Source organism: Periplaneta americana, chromosome 2 (genome assembly GCF_040183065.1).
Source record: "Periplaneta americana isolate PAMFEO1 chromosome 2, P.americana_PAMFEO1_priV1, whole genome shotgun sequence".
NCBI classification, from domain to species: domain Eukaryota; kingdom Metazoa; phylum Arthropoda; class Insecta; order Blattodea; family Blattidae; genus Periplaneta; species Periplaneta americana.
In genome coordinates this window covers 158262881-158279597 of record NC_091118.1, presented here as the reverse complement: position 1 = coordinate 158279597, position 16717 = coordinate 158262881, and the positions used below count along the sequence as shown (strand labels likewise).

General features: G+C 37.6%; 9 non-coding genes across 9 annotated transcripts; all 9 read left to right on the top strand.

Annotated features, from left to right (window-relative positions):
* Positions 1-2298: 2298 nt before the first annotated feature.
* Positions 2299-2370, top strand: TRNAH-GUG (transfer RNA histidin (anticodon GUG)). Its single transcript has one exon. It is a non-coding gene; the product is annotated as a tRNA-His (tRNA).
* Positions 2371-2758: 388 nt separating this feature from the next.
* On the top strand, positions 2759-2830 carry TRNAH-GUG (transfer RNA histidin (anticodon GUG)). Its single transcript has one exon. It is a non-coding gene; the product is annotated as a tRNA-His (tRNA).
* Positions 2831-4306: 1476 nt separating this feature from the next.
* On the top strand, positions 4307-4378 carry TRNAH-GUG (transfer RNA histidin (anticodon GUG)). The gene has a single exon. It is a non-coding gene; the product is annotated as a tRNA-His (tRNA).
* A 1443-nt stretch (positions 4379-5821) lies between these two features.
* TRNAH-GUG (transfer RNA histidin (anticodon GUG)) lies at positions 5822-5893 on the top strand. The gene has a single exon. It is a non-coding gene; the product is annotated as a tRNA-His (tRNA).
* Positions 5894-6715: 822 nt separating this feature from the next.
* On the top strand, positions 6716-6787 carry TRNAH-GUG (transfer RNA histidin (anticodon GUG)). The gene has a single exon. It is a non-coding gene; the product is annotated as a tRNA-His (tRNA).
* Positions 6788-12369: 5582 nt separating this feature from the next.
* TRNAH-GUG (transfer RNA histidin (anticodon GUG)) lies at positions 12370-12441 on the top strand. The gene has a single exon. It is a non-coding gene; the product is annotated as a tRNA-His (tRNA).
* A 787-nt stretch (positions 12442-13228) lies between these two features.
* Positions 13229-13300, top strand: TRNAH-GUG (transfer RNA histidin (anticodon GUG)). The gene has a single exon. It is a non-coding gene; the product is annotated as a tRNA-His (tRNA).
* Positions 13301-14114: 814 nt separating this feature from the next.
* On the top strand, positions 14115-14186 carry TRNAH-GUG (transfer RNA histidin (anticodon GUG)). The gene has a single exon. It is a non-coding gene; the product is annotated as a tRNA-His (tRNA).
* Positions 14187-15936: 1750 nt separating this feature from the next.
* TRNAH-GUG (transfer RNA histidin (anticodon GUG)) lies at positions 15937-16008 on the top strand. The gene has a single exon. It is a non-coding gene; the product is annotated as a tRNA-His (tRNA).
* The last annotated feature ends 709 nt before the right edge of the window (positions 16009-16717 follow it).

Below are 16717 nucleotides of genomic sequence, written 5' to 3'. Positions count from 1 at the left end.
AGTAGGATAAAAATTATAATGAGTCGTAAAGAGGTGTGTAGAATGCGTGCTAGTCTAATAAAATATATACTACTGTCGCAGGTTACTTCCAGCTTAAGTTTTATTACTCTAGATACCAATGCCAGCTGAAGTACGAGTGAGTGGCAGAAGAGGTCACGAAATACTTCCTTCCTAGCGCTCACATGCTTTGCTTTATCAAAACTACGTCAAGAGGTGTTCATAAATATTATAATTGACAATTTCATTCCCTTGTCTTAATAAATTTCTCTCTAGTGAAGTAGTAGCAAAAATTTTATTACATTTCTTAGTACAAACAAACAAATTTCGTGTTTATCTGTACATACAGTTCTTGTTTGTACGTTAAATGATTGGCTGTTCCATAGTCTCACTTAAATATTTTGATTTCTAAACGCATTCAGTGATTAGCTGCTGTTTCGGTCCCATATTTTCGGTAACAATTAGGTAACAGATATATGGATACCTTACATTTGGGTCACGCTTTTTCGGTCATTGGCATCTTTGGGTCACTGCATATTGGTAATGACTTTTTGGGTAATTGTGGCATATTGGTACCTATTTCGGTCATTATACCGCCAACATATAATGAAATGGAAGGAATAATTATTTTTATTGTAGCAATTGCACAGGAATTTATTATCTGAGTACATACTATTCCATTTCTTCCTATTAACTACCACTATCAGCCGCACGCTCACTGTGGGTGATCTTCAGTTTGTAGCCAACTGTCCTCCGATCTTGTAGTCCTGGTATCTTGCCACAATGGACACGATTTGCTCCTAGTTCTTGATGTATGTTTTGTTCGGGAAAGGCCTTAAGTTTCTTTGCAAATAGTTTTTTCTGTTGCTAGGAAATGATTTTACTTCTACTCAGAAATTTTATTGCATTTTGCAAATTGTTTTTCCCGTTGCTAGGAAATTAAATTAAATTAATTTCATAAGCAATGACCAAGCGACATGACTGAAACAAAGCAATGACGAAAATGATAAAGTGACCCAAGTGACCGAAGTGCTGTACCAAGAAATTCGTGATATGGAAATGGCCTAGTAACGAAAATACTGTACCAAAAATTTCGTGGATCCGAAATGTCTTATTTATCTAAATGGCCTAGTAACAAAAATGCTAAGCGACCCAAAAAAATGGAACAAAACAGCCTGAAACGCATTCAGTTGCTTACAGCTATACAATAAAATTCTTCGAAAGATGGCTCGGAAATTTATTCAATTAAATATATTTAAATCCACACAAAATTCTCGTTTGCTAATTAGCATAGGTCCTATGTTTCCGATCCTCTGATTGAGGTTCTGCTGAAATGTACATCTAATATCTGGCAGTACACATGACGATATGTGTCAGAGGAAGAATTATTTGTATGCATCTGAAGTGTGACTAGTGTAGCTATATGTAGCTAGTCGGTTATGTATGGAATGGAGGGGGGAAGGAATTGGCCACCCTACCCCATTATCTCCTAGTCTAGTTGTCTCATAAGTGGTGAGTTATTGGTATCACCCTAGAACATATACGTAACAGATAGTTCATCGCTATGTTAAAATCATTTGCACTTTGAAGAGAACAACCGCCAGGATCGCCTCCCGTCCGCCGTAAACGAACACGAGATGGCAGTACAGTCACTAATGCAATTCAAATGGGAATTATGATGTGACTCCTTATGTAACAACTAGATGGCAGCGCAGTAAACCTGACAAAAGTTGTTAGCGTCAAAGCCTATAAGGTCGACCTATATGATCTAGGGTATCACTTGTGAGGTTCAGACCTGTATTAGACCAATTGATCAAACAACATAACTATGTTTCTTTCACGCACTAACAAACACTTCAAGTTGTGACGAATGTCATCCGTTATCACTGGCGTACAATACCGAATTACCTAATCGATGTAGCTCCCCAAATTCATCATGATGCTGGGTGGACACCAGTCCTACACAATGGTCAAAATTTCACGAGAAAATGTCTTATCCTTGTAACGACTCGAACCAGTTCTTCTCCAATACCGCCAGTCCAAGCCATGACGCCTTAGACTACGCGTGTACGGAGTTCCAATTGGTGCATTTCACTAACACCATGTGTATGAGGTGAGCTAGAAGTGTGGCAATCCTAATATAGATGCCCCAGTCATCTAATTTTCATTGCTTTAATTATTATTTCAACTAAGATTAATTAAACTCTATTCTTTGTACCCAATTTTAATAGGGCGGTCTCATTACAGTCATGCCAACTCTCTATGGTTTTTTTTTTATTTTGTCAAACAGGTTCCGCAGTAGCCGTGATCGTCTAGTGGTTAGGACATTGCGTTGTGGCCGCAATAACCCAGGTTCGAATCCTGGTCACGGCAGTGATGAAACACTGTCACGGGCGGACTTATTTTTCAATCAGACAATTCAATGTACTCCATATTTATTTTATATTAACAGGAGCAATAGCAGTAAATACGTGGAAATGCTGTGTGTTATTGATTGAAAAAGAGGCTATATTTAGTAGGCCTACTTTGTCTGGAACGTGACACATACTTTCTTATTACACACTATGCACGTTCCGCAATAATTCATGTCACTACTGTGTTATTAATAGAATTCACATTTAAAAAATAACTAATTATAGGCCTACTACTGTGCACGCAATAATACGAGTAATTCCAACGTCATTCTCATTACGGTCTGGTTACTTCTACGGATGGGAAATGCCACAATTATTTCTGATGCTTATTAACAGGTCCCGCAGTAGCCGTGATCGTCTAGTGGTTAGGACATTGCGTTGTGGCCGCAATAACCCAGGTTCGAATCCTGGTCACGGCAGTGGTGAAATACTGTCACGGGCGGGATTATTTTTTGATCAATCGATGATTGTACTCTAGCTTATACTTACTTTATGTTAACAGAAGCCGTAGCAGTAAATTTGTATATGGTATTGCTGCCTGTGAAGAGTATATTTAACAATTAAGTGTTGGAAAATGACACATATTTTCTTATTACACGTTATGCACGTTTCTTAATAAGCTTTATTGTGTTATCACTAGCATTAATGTTAACAGTAGACATCGCTTTAAATGTGTGGAAAAGCGTTTGTTATTAATTGAAAAATATATTTAAGTAGGCCTATTTACTGTCGCGAAGATAATACATTCTTTCTTATTACATGTTGTGGACATTCTGCAACAATTCATATCATTATTGTGTTATCAATAGCATTTTCCTCTGATTGAGATTCTGGCTGATACATATCAGCCTACCCTACATCTATTAGTCTATCAGTAGGGCTCGGAAGTTGATGAAATATAATCTTTTTTCTGAGACGTCACAGATAGGCTAATGCAGAATGTAATACAGACGCGTTTCATTTCAACACGAACCAATATAGCCTACTTAGATTTTCCGTAATATTGTCTATTGGTCATTTTTGTAGGAAATGTTGCACTTTTTGTTGCATTTTTGCCCTTTTCTCCTTATGCACAGATTTTTTACAGTGTAGTCGTACTCTATATTCGATAACCTACTGCAGATTCCTTACGCAATTCGATTGGATCTTCCAGGAATTTTCCTTATGGTTGCATTAACCTCGACTTCTGATCACGTGTGTTACGTGCTTCCCCCATTCAACAAAACAGAACAGATACTGCAGTCACAGTGCCCGCAGTCAACATATTGTATCTCACAAGTGAAGACGTAAAAAATCTGAAAGTAAAACAAAGCAAAATTTTTTTTATGCGACAGTTAGTGACTGACTTTGGTGGCAATGTATTTTCCATAGATGAAAGTATACTATTTTTTTTATTTTACCGTTATAATCATGGTCATTTTTTTATTTTAATGTCATATTTTCAGAAATTTAAGATCATTTTATAGACCATTTTTCTGTGACTATTAGGTCATCAATTTCCGACCCTTAATTATCTAGCAGTACATCTCACTTAACGATATGTGTCAGGGGAAGAACAATTCTTTGTATGCATCTTAAGTCTGACTAGTATAATAGGCTATGTAGCTAGATAACAGTGTATGAAATGGAGGATGAAAGAAACTGGCCACCCTATCCCATTATCTCCTGGGCTAGTTGCCTCATAAGTGGTGTCTTGATTTTATCTTTTTTGAGGTTCAGACCCGTCTTCGTACAATAGAGTAAACAACAAAAATAACATTCATGTTGAAGACAAATGAAACTCTTTACTGTGCACGCAATATTAATACCTACGTCATTCTCATTACGGTCTGGTTACTTCCACGGATGGGAAATGTCACAGTTATTTCTGAGATTGATGAACAGGTCCCGCAGTAGCCGTGATCGTCTAGTGGTTAGGACATTGCGTTGTGGCCGCAATAACCCAGGTTCGAATCCTGGTCACGGCAGTGGTGAAATACTGTAACGAGCGGGATTACTTTTTTATCAGTCAGTGTTTGTACTCTAGTCCATACATATTTTATGTTAACAGAAATTTTAGCAGTAAATATATGATATTGCTGACTGTGAGGAATATATTTAACAATTAAATGTCAGAAAATGACACATACTTTCTTATTATACGTTATGCACGTTTCATAATAATTCGTGTCATTATTGTGTTATCAATAGCATTCATGTTAACAGCAGTCATCGCTTTAAATGCGTGGAAAAGCGTCTGTTATTGATTGAAAAATATATTCAAGTAGGCCTATTTACTGTCGAGAAGATAACACATTCTTTCTTATTACATGCTGTGCACATTCTGCAACAATTCATATCATTATTGTGTTATCAATAGCATTCTTCCTCTGATTGAGGTTCTAGCTGATACATATCAGCCTACCCTACATCTGTTATCATTAGGGCTCGGAAGTTGATGAAATTTCATCTTTTTCTGAGACATCACAGACAATGCAGAATGTAATACACACACGTTTCACTTCAACACGAACCAATATAGCGTACTTATATTTTCCATAATATTGTATATTGGTCATTTTTTAGGAAATTTTGCACTTTTTGTCCTTTTCTCCTTACGAACGGGTTTTTTTTACAGTGTAGTCGTAGTCTATATTAGAGAACCTACTGCAGATTGCTTACGCAATTCGATTGCGTCTTACAGGAATTTTCCTTATGGTTGCATCAGCCTCGACTTCTGATCACGTGTGTTACGTGCTTCCCCCATTCAACAAAATAGAACAAATACTGCACCCACAGTGCCCGCAGTTAGCATATTGTATCTCACAAGTGAAGACGTAAAAATTCTGAAAGTAAAACAAAGCAGTTATTTTTTTTCTCTTTTTTTTTTTTTGTGACAGTTAGTGACTGACTTTGGTGACAATGTATTTTCCATAGATGAAAGTATACTATTTTTTTTTTATTTTACCGTTATAATCATGGTAATTTTTTTTTTTAATATCATATTTTCAGAAATTTAAGGTCATTTTTAGGCAATTTTTCTGTGACTCCTAGGTCATCAACTTTCGAGCCCTAAGTATCAGGCAGTACATCTATCTTGTATGCATCTGAAGTCTGACTAGTAGACCAATAATATGTAGCAGTCAACAGTGTATGAAATGGAGGAGGAAAGGACTGGTCACCCTATCCCACTATTTTCTGGCCTAGTTACCTCATAAGTTGTGTCTTGTTGTTGTCTTTTGGGATGTTCAGACCTGTTTTCGGACAATTGACTAAACAATAACAACATTAGCATTCGTGTTGAAGACAAATGAAACTCTTTACTGCGTATGCAATATTAATACCTGCGTCATTCTCATTACGGTCTGGTTACTTCCACGGATGGGCAATGCCACAGTTATTTCTGATGCTTATTAACAGGTCCCGCGGTAGCCGTGATCGTCTAGTGGTTAGGACATTGCGTTGTGGCCGCAATAACCCAGGTTCGAATCCTGGTCACGGCAGTGGTAAAATACTGTCACGGGCGGGATCATTTTTTGATCAGTCAATGATTGTACTCTAGCCTATACTTATTTTATGTTAACAGAAGCCGTACCAGTAAATACATGATATTGCTGACTGTGAGGAATATATTTAACAATTAAGTGTTGGAAAATGACACATACTTTCTTATTACACGTCATGCACGTTTCGTAATAATTCATATCATTTTTGTATTAACAATAGCATTCAACAGCAGTCATCGCTGTAAATACATGGAAATGGATCTGTTATTGATTGAGAAACATAGTATATTTAAGTATTTACTGTCGGGAAGATGACACATTACTTCTTATTATATGCTATGCACATTCCGCAACGTTTAATATCATTATTGTGTTATGAATAGCATCCTTCCTCTGATTGAGGTTCTGGCTGATATGTACCCTACATATATTATCAGGCAATACTTCTCACTTCACGATATGTGTCAGAGGAAGAACAATTGTTTGTATGGATCTGAATTCTGACTAGTGTAATATATAGCTAGTCAGCAGTGTATGAAATGGAGGAGGAAAGGAACTGGCCATCCTATTATCTCCTGGCCTAGTTGCCTCATAAGTGGTGCCTTGTTATCTTTTGTGAGGTTCAGATCTGTCTTCGGACAATTTACTAAACAACAACAACAACAGCAACAACAATAATAACATTCATGTTGAAGACAAATGAAACTCTTTACTGCGCACGCAATATTAATACCTACGTCATTCTCATTACGTCTGGTTACTTCCACGGATGGGAAATGCCACTGGTATTTCTGATGTTGATTAACAGGTCCCGCAGTAGCCGTGATCGTCTAGTGGTTAGGACATTGTGTTGTGGCCGCAATAACCCAGGTTCGAATCCTGGTCACGGCAGTGCTGAAATACTGTCACGGGCGGGATCATTTTTTGATCAATCAATGATTGTACTCTAGCTTAGTAGGATCCAAGATGGAGTCGCTGTTTTCCCGATCAATAAGTTGGATGACGTAAGAGGCTTATATGACGTCACATATATCTACACACAATATTGCAAGTAATTACAAAAAATTGTTTTCATAAAATTTTGACAATTTAACTTACCTCAGTGTTGTTGTTCTGTGTTGTATAAGTTCTGGGTGTTAATGGTATTTGTCCATAGCCCAGGTAAGCTTTTTTAATGTTGTTTATGAAGTCGAGGAACTTTTGATCAGCTTGTTTTGTACACTCATTAACCAAAAGTAAACTAATGCTAAACTTCGAAAGATGCTGATTTTACAGTTTGGAACCACGTGTTTGGTGTTATTGTACACTCTGTTTTACACAGCTTACATTTAAGACAGTACGGAAAACTTTTATATTTCGATCTTACTTGTCATATTACTTTTTTTGCAATACCACAATTAGTGCAGGTTTTTGGTGTTTTATCTGGAAATAATCCTTGTTTTATGCACCAATTTACACTACTGTCGTTATCTGTGTCGATGAATTTGAATAATTCGCGGAAGTTTATGGTCTTCTGTGATGCATCAGGTACAAGTAGCAGTATATATGATGCACTAGCCATCGTAAGATTAATAGAATACTAAAGGGAGTAGTCAAGAGTGAATCTGTGTAATAGCCTATACGTATAATAAGACAATTTGACAGTGGATAAGTGGAGTAATGCCATCTTTCGTACATTTATGATATTACTTTTTTTTTTGTATAATACAAGTTAAATAGTTTTTGGTTTATTTGTTGTATTTTAATGTAAGAAAGTTAGTAGCAAACTAATGAATTCTATTTCATTATAAAGGTTGCGGCAAAACATCCTCCCTAATTTAAAGTTTAAATAAAAAACAGATGGACCAAAATAAGGAAACATTATTAATATGAATGGTATCTTAACAGTGGGAATTTTTCATTTTTTGAATAACGTGTCTCTCAAGTGGCGTCCTTTACTATCAATGCATTGTCGAATGCGACTTCGGAAATTCTGCATCACTATAACGAGCATTTCTTGAGGACTAAGACCAATTTCTTCCTGTATTGCATTTCTTAGGTCTGACAAAGTCCTCGGCCGATGTTAGAACACCTCAGTCTTAAGATACCCCCATAGAAAAATATCGCAGGGTGCAAGGTCTGGTGATCGTGCTGGCCAGGGGACGTCGCCACGTGAAGAAATTAAGCGTCCGGGAAACATGTCTCAGGACTTGGAGAGAAATCTGATCTGTGTGAGAGGTGGCTCCGTCCTGCTGAAACCATACTGCAGCGCATTGAGTCTTGGTGCCAAAAAAATTGTTGATCATAAAAGTGTACCGCTGAGAGTTTACTGTCACAGTAGCACCATCCTCTTCAAAAAGTAAGGACCAAGTATCCCAACTCTTGCAACCGCGCACCGTACAGTAACATGGTCGTTATGTAGAGGTTTTTCATGATGTTCAAGAGGGTTCTGTCCATTCCAATATCGGAAATTTTGATGATTCACGCATCCCAATAAGTGAAAATGTGCTTCATCAATAAAAAGGAACACAGCATCTTCAGGCACATTTTGAAGAATGTTTGCACATGACCTCAAACGATTTTCATAATCAAGTTCAAACAATTCTTAAACAACAACCATCTTGTAGGGATGAAATCGCAAGTCTTGGTGCAAAATTCGACGCACACTCCGATCAGATAACTGAAGAGCTCTAGCGTGTTTTCGAGCATGTCTCTTTGGAGACAACTAAAATGAACGCCTTACTGCATTAATGTTTTCTGGAGTTCGATCGCTGCGTGGCCTTCCTCCTCCCTTTTTAATCATGTCACCACTTGCTCTAAAGTTTGATACAAGTTAATGCTTTTCCGATCTGGAACTGCCTCAAGAATGGGAATCTGGAAGCGTTTCCGAAAAGCACGCTGGGCAGCGACAACGGAATTACCACTTACCAGAAACGACACCACAGCGTAAGCACGTTCTTCACTCGTCCACGGCATGGTTGGAATTCGTTACAGATTACAATTTGCACTAATTGAATGGCAATTCCGTGTATTCATTGTCCTATTCAATTCTTGTTGTTTTGCGCATGTCAATTGATATCGCTATGGCAACGCATGTAAACCTAAATTTCTCACTGTTTAGATACCATTCATATTAATACAGTTTCCTTATTTTGATCCATCTCTTTCTTATTTAAACTTTAAATTAGGGAGGATGTTTTGCCGCATCCTGTATATAATGGAGTTGTATATTTAATACGTTTAGAAGTATTTTATGTTAATTGTGTCTAAGTACAATTTTTAAGGGGTTGTTCATGAACGAATTCGTATCATAATGGCTATGATGGTGGTTTACTACACGAAGGGTCCTAGGGTCGAATCCCGACGTATTCGAATTTAAATTGTGTGTATTTCAATTTAATATAAAGTGGTTTGTAGAATAAAGTAGTACTATATGGTGAAAGATAGAAGTAAAAGAAAATATGTGAGAAAGAGGAGGATAGTGAAGTGGTGTAGGATGGGAGATTGAAAGGAGGAAGTAGTGAGTGCGTTGATTTAATTGATATTCTCAAGTATTAGCAGCCTACGTGACGTCATATATTGCGTCATCGTTCTCCAATTATTGGTCCAGGAAAATAGCGACTAAATCTTGGATTTTACCCTTATTTTATCTTAACAGAAGCCTTAGCAGTAAATATATGACATTGCTGACTATGAGGAATATATTTAACAATTAAATGTCGGAAAATGACACATACTTTCATATCACGTTTCATAATAATTAATGTCATTATTGTATTATCAATAGCATTCAAGCTAACAACAGTCATCGCTTTAAATACATGGAAATGGGTCTGTTATTGATTGAAAAATATATTTAAATATTTACTGTCGGGAAGATGACACAGTCCACACCTGTGGAGTAACGGTCAGCAAGTCTGGCCGCGAAACCAGGCGGCCCGGGTTCGAATCCCGGTCGGGGCAAGTTACCTGGTTGAGGTTTTACCGGGGTTTTCCCTCAACCCAATACGAGCAAATGCTGGGTAACTTTCGGTGCTGGACCCCGGACTCATTTCACCGGCATTATCATCTCCATATCATTCACACGCTAAATAACCTAGATGTTGATACAGCGTCGTAAAATAACCCAATAAAAAAAGATGACACATTATTTCTTCACTACACGCTATGCACATTCCGAAACAATTCATATCATTATTGTGTTATTAATAACATTTTTCCTCTGATTGAGATTCTGGCTGATATGTACCCTACATCTACAGTAAGCAGTCAGTACATCGCACTTGAAAATATAGGCCTAGGCCTATGTGTCAGAGGAAGAACAATTGTTGTATGCATCGGAAGTCTGACTAGTATAATATGTAGCTAGTCAGCAGTGCATGAAACGGAGGAGGAAAGGAACTGGCCACCCTATCCCATTATCTCCTGGCCTAGTTGCCTCATAAGAGGTGCCTTGTTGTTATCTTTTGTGAGGTTCAGACACGTTTTCGGACAATTGACTAAACAACAACAACAATAGCATTCATGTTGAAGACAAATGAAACTTTTTACTTCGCATGCAATATTAATACCTATTGTACGTCATTCTCATTACGGTCTGGTTACTTCCACGGATGGGAAATGCTACGGTTATTTCTGATGTTGATTAACAGGTCCTGCAGTAGCCGTGATCGTCTAGTCTAGTGGCTAGGACATTGCTTTGTGGCCGCAATAACCCAGGTTCGAATCCTGGTCACGGCAGTGCTGAAATACTGTCACGGGCGGGATCATTTTTTGATCAGTCAATGATTGTACTCTAGCCTATACTTATTTTATGTTAACAGAAGCCGTAGCAGTAAATACATGATATTGCTGACTGTGAGGAATATATTTAACAATTAAGTGTCGGAAAATGACATACTTTCTTCTTACACTTTATGCATGTTTCATAATTAATGTCATTATTGTGTTATCAATAGCATTCATCTTAACATCAGTCATCGCTGTAAATATATGGAAATGCATCTGTTATTCATTGGAAAATATAGTATATTTAAGTATTTACTGTCGGGAAGATGACACATTCTTTCTCATTACTAGGCTTCGAGACTTCGGACCCGATAGAGCAGTTCAGTGGGAAATCCGCATAACGGCGTACTGAGTATAGTCGTAAAGCGTACAGTGGATGGGGGTACTTTAAAATTAATGCCAACAAATACGCAAAGGAAAAACGCTCTGGATTTGAAGGTTCAGACGAATAATTTGGTTTTCATACAAGCCTATTTTCAAACTGTGTCTGAAACTATTACACGGTTAGAAAAGTCAGAGCAAGAGATGCCAGAAGCCCTCAAATTAGTTGAGAAAATGACACAGAATTAATGAGACAACAAGTACACCGGTTACTGAACGTGTAAAACAGAAGTGGAAATCAAATTTATATAAAAATAACGGATATGGAACATTATGTTATATTATAAACAGCAAATTAGTGGACATAGAATCACCCGAGAATGAAGGACTGTCTCTTATAGAGACTGCAATGATGTTAGGTTTTTCCGTTTTGCTCCTATCACGTCATGCGACGTAGAGCGCAGCTTTTGAAGTACAAACTGTATTTAGCAGATAACCGAAAAAGATTTACGTTTGAGACACTGAAAATGCATCATGTAGTACACTGCAATTCGGTACTGTAACTACACTTCCTAAAGACGACCGATAGGATAAATGAAGAAATTAAAATTGCTACATGTTTATTTCCACCATTAACACTGTGTATAATTTAACAGAAATGCTTATAAAAGACAGGAGAATAAATGCTTTTCACATTCTTTTGACACTGTCATTGTGTAATGTATAGTTTCCTTTCAGAATGTACATGCGTGTAAGATTCCCCATACTACCGTATCTATTCTAAATAGCAAGGTTGTCCCATCAACACATCTCTACCTTTCACTACTTGCAGCGAGTCCACAACCTATAGTACATGGACAGTAAACTTATTGTATAGGGTCCGAAGTCTCGAAGGCTGCTCATTACATGCTATGCACATTCCCAAACAATTCATATCATTATTGTATTATCAATAGCATTCTTCCTCTGATTGAGGTTCTGGCTGATATCTACAGCTATTATCAGGCAGTACATTTCACTTGACGATATGTGTCAGAGGAAGAACAATTTATTGTGTGTATGCGTCTGAATTCTGACTACTGTAATAAGTAGCTAGTAAGCAGAGTATAAAATGGAGGAGGAAAGAAACTAGCCACCTTTCCCATTATCTTTGGCCTAGTTGCCTCATAAGTGGTGCCTTGTTATATTTTGTGAGGTTCAGACACGTTTTCGGACAATAGACTAAACAACATCAACAATAGCACTCATGTTGAAGACAAATGAAACTCTTTACTGCGCATGCAATATTAATACCTATTGTACGTCATTCTCATTACGGTCTGCTTACTTCCACGGATGGGAAATGCTACGGTTATTTCTGATGTTGATTAACAGGTCCCGCAGTAGCCGTGATCGTCTAGTGGTTAGGACATTGCGTTGTGGCCGCAATAACCCAGGTTCGAATCCTGGTTACGACAATTTTTGATTAGTCAATGATTGTAGTCTACCCTATACTTATTTTATGTTAACAGAAGCCGTAGCAGTAAATACATGATATTGCTGACTGTGAGGAATATATTTAACAATGAAATGTTCCAAAATGACACATACTTTCTTCTTACACGTTATGCACTTTTCATAATAATTATTGCCATTGTTGTGTTATCAATAGCATTCATCTTAACAGCAGTCATCGCTGTAAATGTTTGGAAATGCGTCTGTTATTCTTTGAGAAATATATTTAAGTATTTACTGTCGGGAAGATGACACATTCTTTCTCATTACACGCTATGCACATTCCGAAACAATTCATATTATTATTGTATTATCAATAGCATAATTCCTCTGAATGAGGTTCTGACTGATATGTACAGATATTATCAGGGAGTAGATCTCACTTGATGATATGTGTCAGAGGAAGAACAATTTATTGTGTGTATGCGTCTGAATTCTGACCACTGTAATAAGTAGCTAGTAAGCAGTGTATGAAATGGAGGAGGAAAGGAACTGGCCATCCTATCCTATTATCTTTGGCCTAGTTGCCTCATAAGTGGTGACTTGTTGTTATCTTTTGTGAGGTTCAGACTTGTCTTCGGACAATTGACTTAACAACAACAACAGCATTCATGTTGACGACAAATGAAATTCTTTACTGCACACGCAATATTAATACATACTGTACGTCATTCTCATTACTGTCTGGTTACTTTCACGAATGGGAAATGTCACAATTATTTCAGATATTGATAAACAGGTCCCGCAGTAGCCGTGATCGTCTAGTGGTTAGGACATTGCGTTGTGGCCGCAATAACCCAGGTTCGAATCCTGGTCACGGCAGTAGTGAAATACTGTCACGGGCGGGATTATTTTTTTATCAGTCAATGATTGTACTCCATATTTATTTTATGTTAACAGAAGACTTAGCAGTAAATACATGATATTGCTGACTGTGAGGAATACATTTAACATTTAAGTGTGAGAAAATGACACATACTTTCTTATTACACGTTATGTACGTTTCGTAATACTGAAATTTATGTAATTATTATGTTATCAATAGCAGTTAACAGCAGTCAATGCTGTAAATACATAGAAATGAGTCTGTTATTGATTGAGAGATATAGAATATTTAAGTATTTACTGCCAGGAAGGTGACACATTATTTCTTAATCCACGCTATGTACATTCCGAAAGAATTTTTATCATTATTGTGTTATCAATAACATTCTTCCTCTGATTGAGGTTATGTATGTACCCTACACCTGTTGTCAGGCAGCACATCTCACTTGACGATATGTGTCAGAGGAAGAACAATTGTTTGTATGGATCTGAATTCTGACTAGTGTAATATGTAGCTAGTCAGCAGTGCATGAAATGGAAGAGGAAAGGAACTGACCACACTATCCCATTATGTCCTGGGCTAGTTGCCTCATAAGTGGTGTCTTCTTATTATCTTTTTTTTTTGAGGTTCAGACCCATTTTCGTACAATAGACTAAACAACAGCAACAACATTCATCTTGAAAACACATGAACCTCTTTACTGCGCACGCAATATTAATACCTACTGTACATCATTCTCGTTACGGTCTGGTTACTTCCGCGGGTGGTAAATTCCACGGGTATATCTAACGATAAACAGGTCCCGCAGTAGCCGTGATCGTCTAGTGGTTAGGACATTGCGTTGTGGCCGCAATAACCCAGGTTCGAATCCTGGTCACGGCAGTGCTGAAATACTGTCACGAGCGGGATTACTTTTTGATCAGTCAATGATTGTACTCTAGTCTATACTTATTTTATGTTAACAGAAGCTGTAGCAGTAAATACATGATATTGCTGACTGTGAGGGATGTGGTAAAATACTGTCACGGGCGGGATCACTTTTTGATCAGTCAATGATTGAACTCTAACTTATACTTATTTTATGTTAACAGAAGCCGTAGCAGTAAATACATGATATTACTGACTGTTAGGAATATATTTAACAATTAAATGTCGGAAAATGACACATACTTTCTTCTTACACGTTATGCACGTTTCATAATAATTGATGTCATTATTGTGTTATCAGTAGCATTCATCTTAACAGCAGTCATCATTGTAAATATATGGAAATGCGTCTGTTATTAATTGAGAAATATATTTAAGTATTTACTGTCGGGAAGATGACACATTCTTTCTCATTACGCGCTATGCACATTCCGAAACAATTCATATCATTATCGTATTATCAATAGCATTCCTCCTCTGATTAAGGTTCTGGCTGATGTGTACCCTTCATCTAAGCAGGTATAGCTCGCGCAAGAAACGATTACCGAAAAGCAATGGTGGCGTTGCTGTTTGTTTTGACGTGTGTATGTATGCACGCCGAGAGGGGAGAGGTGCGAGCCGATGGAAGTACTGTCTCTTCCAAGAAGATGAACAAATGAGGACATCGCTGTGGAAATAAAGAACGTAGCAAGAGAAAAATTCGAAGCTAATTAAATGCGCAACATATGTTTACGAATGAAATAATAATACCGTGCGATACAAGACACGTATTCACATGCAATAGAACGAACTAAAGTCGTAATGTAACTATCACAACGCAAGACTGAATCTATCGATGTCATTTCTCTTCCGATTGTATTCTGGAATATCATTCAAGTTATCTTCTGACCTTTCCTCTCGCCCGCTCTTCTTTATCGCAGTGTCTGATTCGCATTTCTTCCGTCGGTAATCCGTGGTTGCAAGACCTATAGTACATCTCACTTGATATGTGTCAGAGGAAGAACAATTGTTTGTATGCATCTGAAGTCTGACTAGTGTAATATGTAGCTAGTCAACAGTGTATGAAATGGAGGAGAAAAGGAACTGGCCACCCTATCGCATTATCTCCTGGCCTATTTGTCTCATAAGTGGTGCCTTGTTGTTGTCTTTTGTGAGGTTCAGACCTGTCTTCGGACAATTGACTAAACAACAACAACAATAGCATTCATGTTGAAGAGAAATGAAACTCTACTGCGCACGCAATATTAATACCTACGTCATTCTCATTACGGTCTGGTTACTATTCTCCAACCAGGAGATCAACCGTGAAAGGAATGTACTTACTATTACGTCATCTATTGAAGCGAAGTAGATATATAATATTATCGTTATAACGTCAGTTTAAAAACCATTCGCTCTCATGCATTTGTTATTTCCTGTATGGAGAGCTTAAAAGACCAGGAGGTTAACAGTGATCTAATTTTGTAACTAGGGTAGTATAAACATGTGTGTATCAATGTTATTGTTTGTGCTGTGACAGCGAGCCAATAGAGATACGAGTACCCACGTGTGTGACCTTATGACATCTTATGACATCAACATTCATTCACAGCATTACTCCCCTTCGTCTCATCCGGCAGAGACTTTCTCGTGGTTGGAGCACAGTACTTCCACGGATGTGAAATACCACGCTTATTTCTGATGTTGATAAACAGGTCCCGCAGTAGCCGTGATCGTCTAGTGGTTAGGACATTGCGTTGTGGCCGCAATAACCTAGGCTCGAATCCTGGTCACGGCAGTAGTGAAATACTGTCACGGGCGGGATTATTTTTTGATCAGTCAATGACTGTACTCCATACTTATTTTATGTTAACAGAATCCGTAGCAATAAATACTTGATATTGCTGACTGTGAGGAATATATTTAACAATTAAGTGTCGGAATATGACACATACTTTATTACACGTTATTCACATTTCGTAATAATTCATGTCATTATTGTGTTGTCAATAGCATTCCTCCTCTGACTGAGGTTTTGGCTAATATGTACCATACATTCATTATCAGGCAATATATCTCACTTGACGATATGTGTCAATGGAGCGCAATTGTTGTATCCATCTGAAGTCTGACTAGTGTGGCTAACATGTAGCTAGTCAGCAGTGTATGAAATGGAGGACGAAAGGAACTGGCCACCCTATCCCATTACCTCCTGGCCTAGTTGTCTCATATGTGGTGCCTTTTTGTTATCTTTTGTGAGGTTCAGACCTGTCTTCGGACAATTGACATACAACAACAAGAACAATAGCATTCATGTTGAATTATCAAGGTTTTTATGGTTAAGACCGTCAGACTTATCCAAACAACAATGTGATGAACACGAATATGCTGTTTTTACATAATAGATTAACGTTTGAGGTTCAACTGAACCATCATCAGATTATTAATAGACCTACAGACAACTTATATTATAAATAGACAGTGAAAGCATAGGTCTTAAATGTGAA